The sequence below is a fragment of the Camelus dromedarius genome, chromosome 9, assembly GCF_036321535.1.
Source record: "Camelus dromedarius isolate mCamDro1 chromosome 9, mCamDro1.pat, whole genome shotgun sequence".
Lineage (NCBI taxonomy): Eukaryota > Metazoa > Chordata > Mammalia > Artiodactyla > Camelidae > Camelus > Camelus dromedarius.
The window spans coordinates 35,557,145-35,579,155 of NC_087444.1; the positions used below are offsets into that span (position 1 = coordinate 35,557,145).

The following is a 22,011-nucleotide window of genomic DNA, read 5'->3' on the forward strand; positions in this document are numbered from 1 at the left end:
CCCCTGACTTGGTTCCTTCCTCTCTTTACCACTCCTTGAAAACAAAAATAAAGTTTATACTTGCTGTTTCTACTTTCTCCTTTTGCTCCTTAATCGCTTCTGAATAAAACTGCATTCTAAAGAGTCACTCATGTTTTCTGATTCACCCAATCCAAAGGCCCTTTTTCTCAATCCTTATTCTTGACCATTTCACATCTGCAATGCACTTTATCAACTGGTTTTACTCCTCCTTTCTGGCCATCTATTTTTTTTTTTTTTGATTAACCGCAAGTGTTATTTTTATGCCATCGTATATAATTAGACAATAAATACAAATATATGTATGTGTATGCATTTGACTGGGACATTGTGCTGTACACCAGAGATTGACACATTGTAATTGATGGCACTTTAATAAAGAAAATAATTAGACAATAAAAGATTGTATTCTTTTATTTTATTTTTTTTTAACATTTTTTATTGATTTTAAATCATTTTACAATGTGTCAAATTCCAGTGTCCAGCACAATTTTTCAGTCTGGCCATCTATTTTTTAATGTCTTGTTTCTCCTCCTATCCCTGCAAATGTAGTTGTTTCTCAAGGCTCTGATTTTAGCATTTTCTTCCCACTTTATCCTCTAGTCTCTAGCAACCTTCAGTGCTAGATCTTTACATTTAATATACCTTGTAATATATCTTGAGAACTAATTTATCTTCTTGGCCCCAATTTCCTCCAGCTGAGTACTATCCCAACACTTCAAACTTAACATATGTGAACTGATCTTCATTATCTTTAATCTGTTGCGTGATTGTGTTAGTTATTAGCTTTAGCATCAGCATGTTTCTAGCCACCCAGTATCTAAACCGATATAGTACAAAAGTCTGGTGTAAAGCCCAATAATATGTATTTTATTAAAGCTTCCCAAGGTGGTTGATTCTCAAGCCCACGAAACTTTGGGAACCACTTCTCTAAACCTCTATAACCTAGTCCCTTCTCCCTAGCCCCCATATCTAGGCAAGTGTCAAATCATCTCATCTCATTTCTGAAATTTTTCTCTAATCTACCAACTCCCCTCAATTCCCACTGCTAACATGCTTCTGGATCACCTAAACCTTTGTAATGACCTTTTTTTTTGGGGGGGAGGGGGTAGTTGTGGTTAAAAAAAAGTAGGTAACATAAAATTTACCATTTTAACCATTTTTTCCATATACAGTTTGTTGGCATCAAGTACATTCACACTGTTGTGCAACCATCAACACCATCCATCTCCAGAAGTTTTTCGTCTTCCCATACTGAAACTCTGTACCCTTTAAGCAATAATTCCCCATTCTCTTTTTCCCAGCCCCTGGCAACCACCATTTTACCTTCAACTGGCCTCATACTTTCCCCTCAGATAATTAAACTGGAAAATACTGAAAAGAAAATGAAGACAAATGTAAAAATTTCTAATTCTACCACATTTCCTTCCAGACTTTGTCGTCTTTTACTTAATGCAGTAACATACATCTTCCCACGTTAAACAAACTCTTCATGAGCATCATTTAAAAATACCTATAAAGCACAGACAAAACAATCTTGAGAAAGAAGGATGGAGCTGAGGGAATCATACTCCCTGACTTCATACTATATGACAAAGCACAATAATCAAAACAGTATGGTTCTGGCACAAAAAACAGACACACAGATTAATGGAACAGGATAGAAAGCCCAGAAATAAACCCATGCACTTATGATCAATTAATCTATGACAAAGGAGGCAAGAATATACAACAGAAAAAAAGACAGTCTCTTCAATAAGTGGCGCTAGGAAAGCTGGGCAGCTACATGTAAAAGAATGAAATGAGAGCATTCTCTAACACCATATACAAACATGAACTCAAAATGGATTAAAGACTGGATATTATAAAACTCCTAGAGGGAAAACTTAGGCAGAACACTCTTTGACATAAATCATGGCAATTTTTTTGCATCCGCCTCCTAGAATAATGGAAATAAAATCAAAAATAAACAAAGGTGACACAATGAAACTTAAAAACTTTTTCACAGAAAAGGAAACCATAAACAAAACGAAAAGACAACCTATAGAATGGGAGAAAATATTTGCAAATGACACAACTGACAAAGGACTAATTTCCAAAATATACAAACAGCTCATACAGATTAATATAAAAAAATCCAATCAAAAAGGGCAGAAGACCTAAATAGACATTTCTCCAAAGAAGACATCCAGATGGCCAACAGGCACATGAAAAGATGTTTAATATTGCTACTTATTAGAGAAATGCAAATCAAAACTACAATGAGGTATCACCTCACACTGATCAGAATGGTCATCATTAAAAAGTCTGCAAATAATAAATGCTAGAGAGGGTGTGGAGAAAAAGGAATCCTTTTACATTGTTGGGAACATAAATTAATGCAGCCACTATGGAGGACAGTATAGAGGTCCCTTAAAAAATTAAAAATAGACTTACCATATAATCCAGCAATTCCATACTCCTGGACATATATCCAGAGAAAACTATAATTTAAAAAAACACATGCACCCCAATATTCATAGCAGCACTAGTTACAACAGCCAAGACATGGAAACAACCTAAATGTCCATCGACAGATGACTGGATAAAGAAGATGTGTTCTTTGTACAATGTACAATGTGTTCAATGTACAATGGAATATTATTCAGCCATAAAAAATTAAATAATGCCATTTGCAGCAACATAGATGGACCCAAGATTACCATATTAAATGAAGTAAATCAGATAAAGACAAATATCATATGATATAACTTATCTGTGGAATCTAAAAAAGATACAAATTTTACTTACAAACCAGAAACAGACTCACAGACACAAAAAACTGATTGCCAAAGGGGAAAGGTCCAGGGGAGGGATAAATTAGGAGTTTGGGATTAACAGATACACATGACTATAAAGAAAATAGATAAAGAACAAGGACCTATGGTATAGCACAGGGAACTATATTCAATTTCTTGTAATAAGCTATAATGGAAAAGAATCTGAAAATATGTGTATATATATATGTATGTATATGTATAACTCAATTGCTTTGCTGTACACCTAAAACTAACATTGTAAATTAACTACACTTCAATAAAAAATAAAACTATAAAAATCCAAAAAACAAAAAAAAGCTATAGAGCATTCCATTGTGTTTACCATAATTTATTTAAGCATTCTCTAATTATTGAGCACTTACTTTAAATAATGCTGTAAGAAATATATTTTTCAAGAGAGAAATTAGTGTCAAAGGATTATTTAAGGTACATGATAAATATTGCAAATCGCTCCCCAAAAGGACTGTACCATTTTATACTCCTACCAGCAGTATATGAGCATGTCTGTCAGTACACTTGCCAACATTAAGTGACCTTATTTAAAATTCTCTTTGCTATTTGAGTGGGTGAAAAATGGTGTATATAACTACCCAATCTTGATCTCCTGCCTCAACAAATGCATAATATTATTACTGTCTTCTCTTTAAAAGCAGAAAATTCATGTCTCTTTATACTTTTTTGTCTGAAGATACAGGAGGAGTGATTTGTGAGTTACAACAGTGAAGAGTTACAGAATGATCACCAGAACCTTAGATCTAACACAAACCTGAATTACACTTCTTGGATTTGCTGTACCAGCATTTCCAAAGTCATACTTAATTTCCCATTATTGCCTTATCATTTAACTCTATGAAGTTAGCTCCTTTCCTCTTGCTAGTCATCAGGAGGAAAAAAATCCTCAGTAAGGAAACCAAGCACGTCCTCAGAAACAGTACATGTGCTTATGTGACTTCAATGTTTTCTAGTTAAAAAAAAAAAAAACAACTATAATTTGTGTTTGTCCTTAGATTTTCAATTCACTTCATTACCCATTTTTGCTTCTCCATTTCAACCCAAGGCCTGTCCAAGTCAATAAAAGTAGGAGATATACATCCTTTTTTGAGGATCTCAAATTACTACTGGGATGACAAGGAGAACTCAAGTTTCCTTTTAAACCTCTGAGCTACAGTCAAATAAGTCCAAATAAACCAGAAATAAGTTAGCTTTGAAATTCATCACCAGCAATTAAAATTTCAGGATTTTAAAATTATGGCCTTTTATAATAAATTTATGCAAACTGGCAAAAAAAAGATTTTTTAAGGCTTCAATCAGATTCTAACATGAATATCTATTACTTTTATACAAAAGTATTAGCTTTCATGCTTTTATATACACAAACATTGAACAACAAACTAGACTGAAATAATCTGGGTCTTTGGACTTTTTACTGTATAATTTCTCCTTGGTAGTCTTCTTTAACTACTAATCTTATATGGTAAAACCAATTGTGGGTCATTTATAAAGTAAATATTTAAAAAATGAATTTAAAAAGTGATTTTCTTTGGGATGTTTCTTCAAATGAATATGCAAGCTTTTCAATTTTTTATAAAAAAAAGTTTTAAACATCTTAGGTTTGCATTTTTAAATGTTTTTGTAAGAAGACAGCTACCAGCAATTTCCCTGTGGAAACTGCCATACAGTAAGTATGTGGGTTTAAAATCCTTTAAATAACTAATCCACAAACCAGGAGACATTGCACTTGAAAAATTACTTCAAATTACATATGTTTCTTTTCCTTTTGGTGTTGAGATTTATGTTTATTTTCTAGGCTATATCTCTGTTTGTAAAGTCAATTCCACTCTCACTGCTTCTTCCTCCCCTAAAAAGTACTGCTTCGTATGAAACAATGGTCCAATCTGCTTCATGCCCTCTGCTTACTTCAAAACATACGAAGTAGAGGACTGCTGACAACAGCAGAAAAGCCTTGACCACCTATAGTATTAGAAAAAACAGAAAGGTAAGACATTATTTAATTTTATTTTCACTAAAGCAGAGGCAATGAGAAAGGCAATTTGCATAAGGCTAGTCAGGAGTAATGTATATTGCTTCTTAGTCTCCTGCTAAAGTATCAAAATAGAGGCTTTTTTTTTTTTTTGGTTATGAATCCTACCAGATTTTTTAAAACATCATAAAATGACTCAAACACTATAAAGCCAAGGGTAAAACAGGATCAGAGTCACTAAGTAAAAAAAGCAAGCTCTTAGGGGGAAAAGTATAATTCAAGTGGTGGAGCACATGCTTAGCATGAATGAGGTCCCAGTTTCAATCCCCAGTACCTCCACTAAAAATAAATAAACATAATTTACCCCACCCAATAAAAGCAAGCTCTCAACTGTATATTTTTAAAAGTTACATATACATTAGTATGTTCATACAGTGCTCAAGAAAATATGCCAATTTGATATTAATGGTTATATTTGCACTGCAATTACAGGGACTTCTATTTTTGAAGTTAACCATTTCCATAATGTTTGAACTTTTAAATAATAAGCATGTGTTCTACAACAAATAATATTAATATGCCATCAAATAATAAAAAAGTAGATTAAAGGGGAGAGGGTATAGCTCAGCAGTAGAGTGCATGCTTAGCATGCACGAAGACCTGGGTTCAATCCCCAGTACCACCGTTAAAAAAAAATAATAATAATAATAAATAAACCTAATTACCTCCCTCCCTAAAAAAATGTATTAGAAAGTAATTTCAGAAATAGATTTAACAGAAACAACAAGAGAACAGGGAAAAGTCACTATTCAATAAATGCTGAAAGAACAATGGGGTATCAGTGTGGAACTGTCTTAGATCTGTACTTCACACCCTACTATGCATTCATTAACCTACAGCTGATAGCCTTTGGATAATTTTTGTAGAATCACTGAAGTAAATATACAGAGTAACAAATTTTAAAGTCAAATGAATTTCAGTTCAAGTCTTGATACTATCATTTAACTTTTGGGAGATTTAAAGCACATAATTTACCTGTCTGAGTCTCAGTTTCCACAATTGTAAAACATTAAATACTACCCTCAATTGGTTGTTGTGGGGATTAAATGAGATCATGTATAAAAGTGCCCAGGCCTGCGTTTGAGCATTGGCAGTACTGAATATCAGTATGTATCTGGGTGTACAATTAATACAATATACTCTGGAGGAAGTACAGTACAGTAGACAGGCTCTAAGACATGAAATTAAACCAAATTTGAATTTCAGTTCTGTCAACTATAAACTTTATCATTTGGACAAATAATTACACTTATCAACCTCAGTTTCTAATCCACAAAACTCTAATACTACTAACCCTAATACCAACTGTACTGAGTAACTGAGAGGATTAAATAAGATTAACTAATAAAAGTAAACTGTCTGGGGGGAGGGTATAGCTCAGTGGTAGAGTGTGTGTTTAGCATGCACGAGGTCCTGGGTTCAATCCTCAGTACCTCTATTAAAATAAGTAAATAAGCCTAATTACCTCCACCAAAACAAAAAGAAAAATAAAAATATTTTTTAAAGTAAACTATTTAAGACAGCCTAGAAGATAGTACACATTGAACATAAATAATCTATAGAATGGGATTATTATACAACATTGAAGAGTATCTGGAGAGGGCAGTTATCTGCAGAAAGACAGCAAACTAATCTCCCCTTTCACAAAAAGACCAATTTTGACAGCACATAGCCTTCCTCGTCTATATTCTTTTAACACTCCACATATCACTATTATGGCACTACTCGTATGTCATAGTTTGTTTCACTTGTCTTTTCCATTTGACCAAGGGTCACTGAAGGGATTAAAAGTCAAGACCATAAAAGTGAACGATAATTACAACACATCACTTCTATAGTGTTCATCTATCCATGGTTCCTTCACTCTTTTTAGTCACTCCTCAGAACTGTGTTGCAGTTTGTGCAGGGTTACTTAAGGCCCTGAATACATTCTCCTGCATATTCATGAGGCAAAATTCACGTATTTTTGTAGTACATAAACAATCTTCCTGTGACTCTGGCTTGACATTATACTTGCTTCTAAACTTTTAGAGCAAGTTTTATCCCATTCCACATTGACACCACTATAACAATGTGCATACTGAGTTTTAGCAGAAATGAATATTATACATTGGTCAAAATTTGGCAGTACATTGATAAAGTGTTCCTGGTGAGGATCACTAACACACAGAAGCTGCACTGTAAACACTGGTTAGCCGAATCATAAAAAATTCTTTACAAATAAAGATGTATTTTTGTAGTCTTAATTTTTCTGTCCTAGTGAAATCATGAGAAATATTTATGAAATAGATAATAAAATCCAGTTAAAACTGCTGCTAATAGCTCTAGATTAAGGATTTTTGTAAATATGTGGATAAAGAGTCCATGCTCAACACTATCATCTGCTTTCTGAATATGTGGGATGTGGTCACTCTTTCCAAAGACTGAAGGTTATCACATAAATTGGATATGGTATGATCTTTGTTGAGGTTCTCATCATCTAAATTTGTTATTAGAACAAATCTGCCATTAGAACAAAATTCTACTTAATAAACTATTATCTACCTAAACACATGGCTATGGATGAGCAGTTTGCTCTTGCAGTGACAAAAATTTAATCTTACTGTAAGGAGTCAATAATGGGTTAAAACATTCTATAAGTAAGTCCTTGTCTCACAAACTGAATGTATATGCTTTTATCTATTCCTAACATAATTATAGGAAACAATTACTCTTTAAAAAACCATGTTTTCCCCTTCTCAACAACAAAAAACTCTCTCCTATGTGTAAAGCACGTGGAATATTTTAAAATGTCTGATATGCAGACTTTGTCCTCAAGTTGTTTAGGTGAGACGGAAAAGGAAGAAATGTACCGCGCCAAAAAAAGACCAATTAATAAAGGAAAAATTACAAAAGGTAAAATGTGATAAATGCTATAAGAGAAGTATACTTAAGAAATACACTAATAAAGTGATGTTTTTCCATCAGACCAAAAAAAAAACTCTAGCAGTTTAAGGGCAAGGAAATCCTTATCTGTTGCAAAGTGGATGTCCCAGACTAGCTGGATACACCGGATGGTTTGTTTTAGATCAGCACTCCAAGTGATAAACTATAGACGGAAACACAATTTTAACCCAGCACAATAGTTGTGCTCACGAGGTCAGCAAGCACTCCATCCTGAACATCCAGTCAGTTACCACTAGGGAACAAGAATGCCATCCAAGTTTCCGTCTCTTTAAACACTTTGTAATTTTTTTAAATTGTGCAAAAGAACTGTTATTAGTAACTGCCAAGCTTTTGTTGTCACTAGGGATTTTCTGACCAAATTGGCAGGATTAACTGAGTTCAGAAAGAGGAGAAAAGACAAAGATGTGTTCATGTTCTTACCCTCCTCATTCTTATGTAACACATGACTTAAGGAGTTCAGCTGTAGTATAATGAGAATTGTCAGAGTGCACAGAAATCAATTACTGAATGTTAAGCTATAGTGCAATGCACTGGTCAACCCACAACAAATAACTGTATTGATTTATAATTTGTTTTACTAATTTTTTAAATTAAAAGGTAATTTTTAGAAAGCTGGAAAAATTTGAGCATCAAAATAAATAATAGTGGTATGGGGTGGGTAGGGTATATAGCACAAGTGGTAGAGCACATGCTTATTACCATTAGCATGCACGAGGTCCTGGGTTCAATCCCAGTACCTCTTCCAAATATAAATAAATAAATAAACCTAATTACCTCCCCCCTCATAAAAACAAATAAAAAAAAGGGAAAAAAATAGTGGTATGGGATTATAAATATCCATGAGTCCACACTGATATAAATGAATAAATAAATAAATGTGGAAGAAGGGACAGTTCTTACAGAAGAATTCCAATTAACAAGTGGCAAAGGAATGAGAAAAATAGAAAATCATCATTAGAACCTTACAGTAATAATTGTACCAGGCCAGACTAATGAATGCTAAAATTAGTGAAAAGCTTAAACAGTAAACAGTAAAAGTTTAAATAGTAACAGGATACTTGCAGTCTCAACAAATCTTCCCCAAGATATTTATTAACTACAAAGGGGAAAAAGTAACTTTATGTGGAGAAGTCAGACAGTAATCAAGGTTTATGTCACCAGTATTACAACATACTGACGTCATGCACCTACCCTCCCATATGTACTGAGTCTAAGTTCAGTTTATTCATGAGAAAACAAGAGACAAATCCAATTTGATAGACATTTCGCAAAATGACTCAAATGGTTTAAAATCGATTACTACAATAAGATTAGTTAACACATCTATTGCTTCACACAACTGAGATTTTTTTTTTATGTGTGGTGATATTTAAGATCTATTTTCTCTGCAACTTTCAAGTATATAATATAGTATTGTTAACGATAGTCACCAGGCTGAATATTAGATCCCCAGAACTTATTCATCTTATTACTGGAAGTTTGTACTCTTTGACCAACAAACACCTGTCCACTTCCCCCACTCACTTTTACTTTTATTTCATTCTTAATAAGTCAGAGTAAATTTGAGAGGTCAGAATAGTGACAAAACCAAAGAATAGTGCCATTCTAGGGGTATCTACATTTAATTCCAAAATTCCTATTTGACAAATATTTTTGTCAAATAATACTAAGGTAGTATTAGAGAGCACCTTTGGATATGTGAAAGCTTGCCCTTGCAATTGACAGCCAATCTGTGTTAATATTAGCTTCCTGGAATCAGTAAGAGTGCTTATCTACAGATTATATTTATCTTCATGCATGCTAAATCCTCCTCTCTCCTGGAGATTATTCTAGGAAAGGAGAAAGATTCACCATTGTAGTAAATGCACAAGAATTATAGAGCTACAGTCAATATAGCCTAAATAAAGTATATTTAGAGAAGATTAATTAAATAACTATTCATTTCAAGTATATTATGCTTGGCTCCCTAAACATACACACACACATACACACACACACACACACACACACACACACACACACACACACCCATCCAGAGTATCCTGTGGACAAATACTAATCTAAAAATAGATTACTTACAGAATTTTAGAGCTCGAGGAGACTTTAGTGATAGTTCTATACAACCTGTTCATTTTTAAAGATGTTGCACTGAAACCCTAAGGAAAATGAGACTCAAAGAAATCAGAGAACTAAGTCATAGCCTGTGGCAAAGCCGTGGCTAAAAACCCATGTCATCTTTTCCTGAATACATCTTCAACTTTCAATTTGGTTTTTGAGATAGCGGAAAATCATAAAACACTATTTGTATAGATTACTCAGCAGCCAGTACAAATGAGTCAGCATTCAAACTTGCTCACAGGGTCTACATAGTTAAAAAAAAAGTAGTAGTCAAGTCTTATCTAAGGTTAACATGATAATCTCACCACGTGTGAGAGCAAGTGAGCATTTCAATTCATGTTTCAAGAATGTGAAAAAAGGGGGGTGGAGGGTGGGAAGGGATAGACTGGGATTTCAAAATTGTAGAATAGACTACACTGTATAGCACAGGGAAATATACACAAAATGTTATGATAACTCACAGAGAAAAAAATGTGACAATGAGTGTGTATATGTCCATGAATAACTGAAAAATTGTGCTGAACACTGGAATTTGACACAACATTGTAAAATGATTATAAATCAATAAAAAATGTTAAAAAAAAAAAAGAATGTGAAAAAAGAAAAGAGGCTACAACACAGGTGTTGGCTAACAATCTCACAGAAGGGTACATTTTATTACTATTAACTTTGCCATTAACATGTTTTAAAAACTCAGGTCAGATTCCTTCCACCCCTATGGTAATTCATTTTTTTCTATATCCAGACACAAGACTTTAGAAATAATAATCGGGGATCAATATTTAACTCACTGAAAGCAAATAATGCTTTCTGAGCCCTCAGAAGCACAGAGGAGCCTGAACGTCAGGGCCACCGTCTCCTTCCCTGTCACAGGAACGGCAGCATCGGTGCAGGGAGAGGCGGTGGAAAAGCTGCACAGTAGCCCCAGCCAAGTTAAAACTAAATAAAAAGCACAAGATGAGAATACTAATTTTCAACAGAAAGTTGCTACTTTTTGGAAAGGACTGTGCTTCCGAGTGTCCATCCCTTGAGTACTCACATCCATACTCATGGCTTAATTCCATTTCTTTGGATTTCAGTTTCCGTATATGTAAAATCATAAAACCTAACCTTAGGGGGTTATTCTGAAGATTGAAGTAATTAAAGTATGGGAAAGACTTTAGAAATGATAAAAAGCCATACAAATTTGAAACATTACTATTATTACCTAATGTGGCAATCATTTTCACTGGTTTCAGAAATTAGCATGCACAAGGCAAAAAGCAGGTGTTCAATAAACATTTGTTAAATAAATTAGAGTACAAAGTAGTTAAGTCTTACCCCCAAGGAGCATTATTATATAACATAATGGATTACATGCAGTGAGAATTCAGAAAAATAACTACTGTGCCTTACTGAGTCTGACCTAACCATGGCTGAGAACTACTGTGAGGGTTACTGAGGTAAAGCTCACAAAGCAGGCCAGGGCTCTGCGGAAACAAGCTCCCTCAGCACCCTCATCCTCGAAGGTATAAGCCTATCACGCTGACAGCACAAAGGCCAGACTAGCGCTGAAAATTCAAGTGGTAATAATAGCCTCTCAATAGTGGAGAAAATTGTTCGAATAATTCTTAAACGTGGATTAATCTACTGAAATGTTTGGTGAGTGAACAAAACGTTTAATAGCATACACACAAATCTTTAAAAGCACTTCAGTGCTCTAACTTTAAAACTCTTTTAATTTTCGGTTGGTGGAAATCCTGAAATTAGAAAAGTGCGAAACAAATACCATCCCAGGAACAATGCAAAGGGGATGGCTGGAATGAGTAGGAAAGCATACACATACGCACCACAAGGGGCTCGTTAATAGTAAACATCTCCCTTTTGTCTGGGTTAAAAACAAGAACTGGAAATCTCTGGAAATGCATGTGTTGGGCTCCTGAGACTCATGCAAAATTAGAAGAATCAAGTCACCTTTCTCTTGTCTTCTTCCTCAATCATCTACACCCTCAAGAGACAAGAATATAGTTCCTTATTGCCATACAACTCTCATTCTGCAAGCATGTGAATTCACTTCATATATCCAAAAATGTGCTAAGATATTGAACATACCTTCTCAGATCCTTAATCATAAAATCCTACTTAATATTGAATGCAGTATATTTTAAATTTATAATTAACTGACAAGTAACTATTATTAAAGGTAAAAGTAGATGTTTGTTCAAGTTCTCTACGTGTTGGAGCCACAACACACTATACAAAAACCCTAGGATAATAGTATTTCCCATAGTACAGCCTATTGAAATGAGGAAGAAAAAAAAAGTACACAAGTAGAAACATAAAAGGAAGTAGGTAAAGATCTCATGGTATTGGACAGTTATTTCACCACTGAATCAGCATTTACTGATCAAATCTATTATAGGCAAAATACTGGGAAACAAAAGGTAAATAAAATACATCCCATGTCTTTAAGAAGCTCCGAATATAACAGAGCACACAAATATTCAATCACCATCTTCACTAGTCATTTACTGTTCAACATGTGCCAAAAACAGTTAAGTGTTTTGTTTTATGTGTATAATTTCACTTAATCTCACAACAGTCATGAGATAGGTACATTATTACTCCTATTTTACAAATGAGGAAACTGAGGTATTAGAGAAAAAACTTGCCACATGCCACTCTGCCATTAAATAGCAAAGATGGACAGACAGACCAACCATGCAAATACTACTACTGTATTTAACCCATGAATAGTTACAGCTCAGTATATTAAATATACTTACAGAATTACATACAGAATATATCACACAAAGTAAATAGGTAACACAAAAGAGTGCTCAACTTTGTAGGGAAAGGGTAGGATGGAGTCAGTCAGGAAAGGTTTCACCTAGGAGACCTTGATCGTTGAAAGATAAGCATAAGTGCCTCAGGCAGACAAGGTGGAAGTAAGCATGCCTGGCTGGGGTTACGGTGGAAAGGCAAGGAAGAACATGAAATGTTCAGAGAAATGTAAGTAGTTAGGAAAGGCTGGAGTGCCGGGTTCAAGGTAAAAAACCATGATCTGTTCTAGAAAGGTTGCTGATATATTTTTTTAAATTGAAATATAGTTGATTTACAATGTTGTGTTAGTTTTTGGTATACAGCAAAGTGATTCAGTTATACATATATATTCTTTTTCATATTCTTTTTATTATAGATTATTACAAGAGATTGAATATAGTTCCCTGTGCTATACAGTAGGGCCTTGTTTTTATCTATTTTACCTATAGTAGTTTATACCTGCTAATCCCAAACTCCTAATTTATTCCTCCTACCCTTTACCTTTTGGTAACCATAAGTTTGTTTTCTATTCTATGAATCTGTTTATTTTGTAAATAAGTTCATCTGTATCAATTTTTAGATTCCACATATAAGTGACATCATGTGATATTTGTCTTTGACTTACTACACTTAGTATGATAATCTCTAAGTCCAACCATATTGCAGCAAATGGCATTATTTCATTCTTTTTATGACTAAGTAGTATTCCATTGTATAAATATACCACATCTTCTTTATTCATTCATCTGTCAATGGACTTTTAGGTGGCTTCCCTGTCTTGGCTATTGTAAACAGTGCTCCTCTGAATATTGAGGTGCATGTATCTTTTTGAATTAGAGTTCCCTCTGGATATATGCCCAGAAGTGGGATTGCTGGATCATATGGTAAGTCTATTTTTAGTTTTTTGAGAAATCTCGATACTGTTTTCCATAATGGTTGCACCAAACTACATTCCCACCAACAGTTTAGGAGTGTTCCCTTTTCTCCACACACTCCCCAGCATTTATTGTTTGTGGACTTCTTAATGATGGCCATTCTGACTGGTGTGATACCTCACTGTAGTTTTGATTTGCATTTCTCTGATAATTAGCAATATTAGTATGGCCATTTTAACAATGTTAATTCTTTCAATCCAATAGTATGGGATATCTTTCCATTTCTTTATATTGTCTTCAGTTTCCTTTATCAGTGTTTTACAGTTCTCAGTGTGTCAGTCTTTCACATCCTTGGTCAGACTTATTCCTAAGTATTTAATTTTTTTGATGAGATTTTTAAAGGAATTTTTTTTTTGCTTCCCTTTTCTGATATTTCATTGTTAATATAAAGAAATACAAAATATTTCTGTATGTTAATCTTGTATCCTGCTATCTTGATGAATTCATTTATCAGTTCTAATAGTTTTTGTGTGGAGTCTTTAGGGTTTTCTATATATAGTATCATGTCATATGCATATACTGACAATTTTACCTCTTTCCTTCCAATTTGGATACCTTTTATTTCTTTTTCTTTGTCTGATTGCTGTGGCTAGGACTTCAACACTATGTTGAATAGAAGTGGTGAGAGTGGGCATCCTTGTCTTGTTCCAGATTTTAGCAGGAAGGTATTCAAGAAAGGCTACTGATATTTATTTAAGGATTATCAGATACAATGAAAGGTAGCCTTGGCTATTATGGCTTATTCCTCCTTAAAGAGCTACCAAGGTAAGTGTACAAAAGAAAAGAAGTACCATAGAAACTATACATTTTTTTCCCTCAAAGCAGAGCTTGAGATCACTACTGAAACACCAACCACAAACTTCATAATATAATGGATAAATGTATATTTTTAAAGAATTGAGTTAAAAAAAAAGGATACAACACAGATCTCACTCTTGCACTAAACACATCACATGAGTTGTGAGCAGAACACTACTATGTGCTATAGGACTCCTGCTCTCAAGTAGTAAAATGTAATCAGGTCAAAGGATTGTCTGTGTGCACTATAAAGATTATTTCAAATAAATATTTTTAAGCAGCATTATTAGAAACTTCAGTTTCATTTGAGGAAAAATCACATCTCACCTTTTCTCTCAAATCCATCTAAAGTTACCCAGGACCTTAAAATTCTTTTTGGGGGATTACTGTGAAGCCATGTGTGCAAACTTTGAAAGAAGTAGACTAGAAATGCTACATACAGGGAAGAGGAATATGGAAAAAAATATTACCAAAAGAAAAGAAAATGCCATTATGTCACACCCAACAAACAAGACGCCAGAACACTCCTCTTTTGCTAAGAGGTCTGACTGTTAATAGCTAATTAAGAATAGAACTTCAGGGAAACAAAGCAAGATCACCAGTATATAAATACCATGACCATATGTGAATGATGCAGCAGTAACATCACGAGTAATTTCCCTTTCCACCTCCATAACTGAATTCAGCCCAACAGTCAAACTAACTATTTGAATTAAGCAGAAACGTTATTTGATGCCAAGAAAGACGTGGTAAACTGAAGAGTGGAAAAATACTTGTTTAAGCCACAGACTATTCAACTGAGATGGATTATTGAAGGGGCCGATGTTGCAAATTTCCGTATGTTGGTAGATCATCTAAAAATATCTTGCTTCAGTTTAAGACTGATGTTCTTAAATACGTTTTAGGTTCCCCAAAGCTTAAATCTGTAGTCCGTTTGTTTAGGTTGTGGCAATGTATTAACTTGAGATCCTTTCTTTCTACAGAGCAAAATTAATGAATCATCTGTCCCTGTGAAGAATTTATGTTCTGAAAGGATTTTAAATCTAAGCTAGGAAAGGCCTGAGGTGCTACGTCTAAAAGGGATTGTGGCAAAGTCTGACTTCTTAGAAACTACTGTCTCAACATGCTTTTCTTTTGAGGAGCGATAAAATTCCATATATGGGATAAGACTTGATGGCATACAACCCAATGACTCTGGTGCCAGGTGGGAGATTTCTGGTGTTCCTAGTGACCCTATGGAAGCAAATGCACTGAGCAGCAATGCTATGCACTTCTGCTTTCTCACACTGTGAGCAAAGGAGGACCGTCCACTAGTCTCTATCTTATAGGATAATATTAAGAGGAGGCTCTCAATAAATAAGATTCCTATTGCAATTAAAAAGAGAAAGAAAGAAAGGGTTTGAAGAACTGTTTTAAGTGGGAAAGAAAAGGCAATATTATTTTATTTTAATATTATTTTTAGAAATTCCAATAGTTCATAAAATTCACAAGTTACATTTAGTATGAACAGTAACTATCACACTACCTTCTACTACAAGCCTTTTAAAGGTAGGAATTTTTGTTTGTTAAAAATAATTCCTATTAACTGGGGAGATGTGAGGACTTACTCCTGCTGTCTTCATAAGCCTTTAGGTGAAAACTGGGAAGGACAGGAACAATGAGAAAGCCTCCTAGTCAAAGAGAAGAGAGGAAGGAGACAGGGCCAGAGCTGTACACACTTAATTAAATAATAAGTGACTCCAAACAAGTTTGCCTAGATCATGGTTAAATTTGATATGCTGGTAAGGGATCACAGAAAGGCTGGGAACAAAAAGATGTGGCTAAACATTATAGATACTCAGGTAATAGCTGAAACTCAGGTAATAGGTGAGCAGATGACCTAAATGTTAGGTACACGAGAGAGATGAATCAGGGCCCTCTCAGTTCCTATTGCTTCACTGAACGGCTCCTAAACTACCTAGCACCAGTTTCTCCAGACAGGCAGAATGAGATTCAAAACAATTTTCCACCCAGGTATGAGGTACAGAGGAAAATTAACATTGTTTGAACACCTATTTGGTGCTAAGTACTTTATATAACATAGTTTATGTAACCTTCACAATCATTTGACTGAAAAAGAAACTGAGACTTAAAGAGTGTAAGTTATTTTCCCAACGTCATGCAGAACTCTAGGTCTGCTTTGTTCCAAAGCCAGTGCTTTTTCTACAATACAACACAATCACTGGCATATATTAACTCAGATATACTCTGCTTAATAGTATTTTTTCTTGTCCTGAAAGATAGGCAACCCTGGCCTTCTGATCTCCTTATTTTGTTGACCTACAGGTTTCTGGACCTTTTACTTTTTCCTGGATCATAATAAACCACTAATTCCCTAGCTCTTGCCTTGATTATTGCTCCCAGGCTGTGCCTACACTGGCTCATGACAGCTGTACAGCTTACTCCTACTGCTAGGACAGTATCATGAAAAGGCACGCACAGCCAGCAAGTTAAAAACATAAAAGCAGAATTCTGTGCTGGGTCAAGACTTCTAATTTTACCATTTTCACTAGTGGAAGGGATAAGGAAAGAGTTCACAACAGTGGATGTTTCAAAAATAATTGAAATCTTTGGGATTTCTTTGTTATTTTGTAGCAGCAGCTTTACTTCCAATTCTATTTTGCTCAGGCAAGTGTTAAAATTCATCTTCCTTCTCATAGTAAATGCTGCAGATTGTGACAATTCACTCCCTACCCAGAACCAGAGAGAGCAAGAGAAATTTGACCAAGATGAAATATTTTAGGAAAATCAACAGTAAAATTGGTCAATCTCACATGAATAATAAGAGTTGACTGCTCAAAGAAAACATTTTAACCAAACTGAAGATTATGATCTTCCAAATAAGAAATCTAAATTAACTGTTCAAAATACTTTTTCTGAAAATCTGAGAATAATTTCTCAGGTTTGGTTTTTTTTTTTTGAGTGTTGTTGTTGACAATAAACACAGTCTAACAAGATTAACATTCCTTCCAGCAGTATTCTGTATCCTACCCTGGTTAATACTCAGTGATTTAGCAACAGTTCCCTACCTCTAACTTAAAAATACATTCCTTTCATAAAGAATTTTAGATTTCTTCAAATGGATAAAATAAATACCTTACTAAGCAGTATTAACGGATTTTACGTCCACGCCCTCTTAATCCTTTCTATTTTGCCACTTTCCCCTCTCCCCATTCAGCACAGCAACATCACAAAAATAAATCAGCCTGCTGTTTTAATACAGATCTGCATTTAAGAAAGTCTTACAATGTTAAAAAAAAAAAAAAAGAAAGTCTTACAAGTTATAAGACTGCAACTTTTGGTTCAGTGCATTTTCTCCCATTTATTAGCATTAATGAGTAGTCCTTCTAGTTCTGTGACATTAATATTACAATGCTAACACTGTACAAGATGCTTAAATAAAAGGTAAGGCATAAAATCCTTTAAATAATCATGTATTCACATGTAATACTTCATTATTCCAGATGGCAACTTTTAGGCCAGGATGCTGTTTTCCTGAATATTCTGCTTTAAAATCAGGCCCTTGGAGGCCCTGAAAGTGTAATGGGGCGTAACTATAAAAAACTAGAGATGACTTGATTTTTCTGAGATTCCAATGAGACACCACTGAAGAGGGAGCACACATAAATGAATGTGTGGCAGTAGTGTTTAGTAAAGTGTTTGGTAAGTTACAAACCTGTCTTCTGCCGTTACCCACCAAAGAGAAATAATGAGGATCCTTAGGGTAGAAGAACCATATCGGTCAGGTAAGGGCTACTTATAGCAAAGAAAAGTAGTCAGTATACAAAAAACTATTTCAAGATGTATCATAGTCTAAACTTGAAATACAATCGTAAAGCTTCTAGAAGAAAACGTAGATCTTTGTGCCCTTGAGGTAGGCAAAGATTTCTTGGACAGGAAACAGAATATTACGAAAGAAAAATTTGAGCTCATCTAAACCCACCATTAAGAAACTGAGTAGACAAGCTACAGAATGGAAAAAATATTCACAACATATACATCTGACAACAGTCTTGTATCCAGAGTTGTATAAAGAGTTCTACAAACAAAAAAAGACAAACAACCAGTAAAAAAAAAAAAGGTAGAAGATTTGAGCAGACACTTTTAAAGATACTGGCCAATGAACACATGGAAAGGTGGCCTATCTTTATTTACCAAGGAAATAGAAACTAAAAATCACAATGAAGTAACATTTCATGCCCCCTAGGCAGGCTAAAAAAAAGACTAACACACCTAATAGCTAGCAAGGATGTGGAACAACAGCAACTCATACGTTGTTGTTGGGAGTGTAAAAGGTTATGTCTATTTTAAGGAGCCATCTGGCAGTTTTCTTATAAAGTTAAACATGCATCTACCCTAATTCCACTCTTAAGTATTTACCCATGAGTAATAAACACACACACACACATACACACACAAACTGAACAAGAACGTTCATAGCAGTCTGTTCAGAACATCCAGAAACCTAAAACACTCCAAACATCTAATAACAGGAAAATTATGGTATGCCTGTATAATGTTAAATTACTCAGCATTAAAAAAAAGAATCATGTAACATCCAAGAATCTCAAAAACATGATTTTAAGCAAAAGAAGCGTTATAGAAAAGAGTGCCTACTGTATGATTCCATTCCTATAAATTTCAAGAATAGACAAAACTAATTTATGGTGAAAGATCTTAGAAAATGGTTATCTAGGGTAGGAGTAGGGAGAGGAATTGACTGGAAAGGGCCATGAGGGAACGTCTGGAGGTGATGGAAATGTTCTATAGTTTATGTAATAGTTACACAGGTGTATACAATTGACAAAACTCATTGAAATGAATACCTAAGAACATATTATTGTATGTTAATTATACTTTGTTTTAAATGTTAAGGAGTCAGAATTAATCAAAGTAATAACTAAGTGATCCAGCATAAAGAAAAATTGGACTTTTAAATTAAAAAAATTTTTAATTATTTATTATTACATTATTTAATTATTTTTATTTTGGCGGCAGAGAGCTCATTAGGTTTATTTATTTTTAGAGGAGTTCCTGGGGATTGAACCCAAGACCTCGTGCATGCTAAGCAAGCACTCTATCGCTTGAGCTATATACCCTCCCCCGACAACTTTTAGATTGTATCTGAATTTTTTAAACTGTGAAATATTTAAAATGTGCTAAAAATATAGAGTACAATACAATGAACATTCACGTAACTCAACTTTATCAATCCTAAAATTCTGTCATATTTGTCCAGTTTTACCTCCTAACAAAAAGCCCCCATGAACCTCTCTCCCTGACTCCTTTCATCTTCCTCATGCCCTAGCAGTAATCATATCCTGAACTGGTGAATAACAAATTTGTTATTTTTCTTGTATTTCCAATCTGTGGGCCTAAAAATTAAGCTACATTCCAAGAGCATTTTCAGGTCACCTATATACTTTAAATGACCTTTTTATACTTGATGCTCTTCTTTCATTTAACAAACATACCTAATACCAGTGATGTGATTGGTACCTTGCTAGGTGGCAAGAATACAGTCTAGAAGAGCAGAATGCTTGACATAAAAATAATTTTATGCCAATGTGCTAATGCTAATAGAGAATATATTAAAATTTGGGGGGGAAAGAAATCCATTCCCTACCTTGCCAAAATTTTTATTCTCAACATCTCAATTCCTAAATCACTGAGTAAATTTGCTTGACAACAATGGCCAACACAAATAAATATATATGTATATAATTTCCCCCTTTCTCTTGAGTTTTCACACTTAGGGCAAAGAGGAAGGAATTATTTGGCATTTAAATCCCAGGCTTTGTCCTTTTTTTGCAATATTCATTAAGAGTGTCTTGCCCTCATTCACTAAAGAACAATGAAGAAACCTCAAGTTACACAGTGATCAGTGGCAAAATTAACTGCAATCTAGATCGCTCAATATTTCTTCTTCCCTTAAGTGATTGTCCTCTTCTTGGAGAAAAAGATATCATTATAAATGCTGCCTGTGTTGGTCTAAAGGCAATCAGTTACTAGTTATAATGAAAAATGGAAGAGCAAAAGCTGATTCATCTGCAAATTTACAACAAAATCTAGCACTTCTGTGCATCTCTTTCACAGTAAAGTTCACAATAAAGTATTACAAATGCTGAGGTTCCAACTGAGTGAGCAAGGAGAGATTCACTATAGTTAGAATATCTTTAGTATTAAAATTAATTTGTTTATATCCTAATTCTCTGACAATCCATGTATTTGTGTGTAGTCAGTTTACAATAACTGTAACTCTTCATTCTCTGACTATCTCGTGTTTAGAATTACAAAATATGAGAACTGAAATGCATCTTATTTTTTAATAGATAAGAAGTGTAAGGCTTGTAATGCTAACGTTATTTTTCCCAAGGTCACTAGAGAGCTAATGGCCATCAGAAATGCTTTGCTATATTTTTTTTCCAAGTACCTTGTCCTCTCATGTTTCAGTTTGGGACCAAAGCATTTTTGGCACAAGACTCAGTTTCTGTGACTATATCCCGAGGGGTGGAGACACCTTAGGGATCCCAAAGACTTCTGAGACCTATGCACAGAGGAAGTAGGAGGGAATATGAGAAATAAAAGAAAAATAGTGGGAGGAAACTTGTAGGTGGTAGAGGAATAAGAGGGGACTAGATCTTCTCTTTCTCCAACTACAGTCTCTTTAGAGAGAAGCAAAGGAAAAACATGCAAGGAAAACATGTTTCTTGTCAAAATATATATGTGAAAATAAACACATAAACATGGCTGTCTAAGAATACCTGCCAGACCTGGGTGCTACAAATCAGGCTGGGAGCATTTAAAACTATTTCATTTATTTATTTTCCAGTGTAAATGCTTTACAGTAATCTTGTGAGGACTGTCATTATTCTGAATTCTAAAATGAAATTAACATGTATAAAAATCAACTCTATTGCACTGTAAATGGACAAAGCAGAGCAATATTAAAATATCTGCTATGAGCAGTGATTCTTAGAAATTCCCTTTAGTCTTTTGTTGTTTTTCTGCAGAATTTATATTTGCCCAGAGTCAGCTTAATTTTTCCAGTTACTTTTACTTTATGTTAACTGTAAAAATAAATGCAATTTAATACTAGAACGTAATAATTTTTTCAATGATTTTGAGCAGTTTTGAATGATTTTTTAAAAAAATTGAAGTATATTTGATTTATAATGTTGTATGGGTTTCCAGTGTACAGCAAAGCTATTCAGTTATATATATTTTTCATATTTTTTCATTATAGGTTATTACAAGATATCAAATATAGTTCCCTGTGCTATATAGTAGGATCCTATTGTTTATTTTGTATATAGTAGTTTGTATCTGCTAATCCCAAACTCCTAATTTATTCCTTCCCTCACCCTCTTTCCCCTTTGGTAACCATAAGTTTATTTTCTATGTCTGTGAGTCTCTTTCTGTTTTGTAAGTAAGTTCATTTGTATCGTATTTTAGATATCATATATAAGTGATATTATGTGGTATTTATCTTTTT

At 34.2% G+C, this 22,011-nt stretch overlaps 1 protein-coding gene across 1 annotated transcript in view; it reads right to left on the bottom strand.

The window, feature by feature from the left end:
- SNTB2 (syntrophin beta 2) overlaps positions 1–22,011 on the bottom strand; it is a 90,061-nt gene that overhangs the window by 54,234 nt on the left and 13,816 nt on the right. The window lies entirely within an intron of this gene.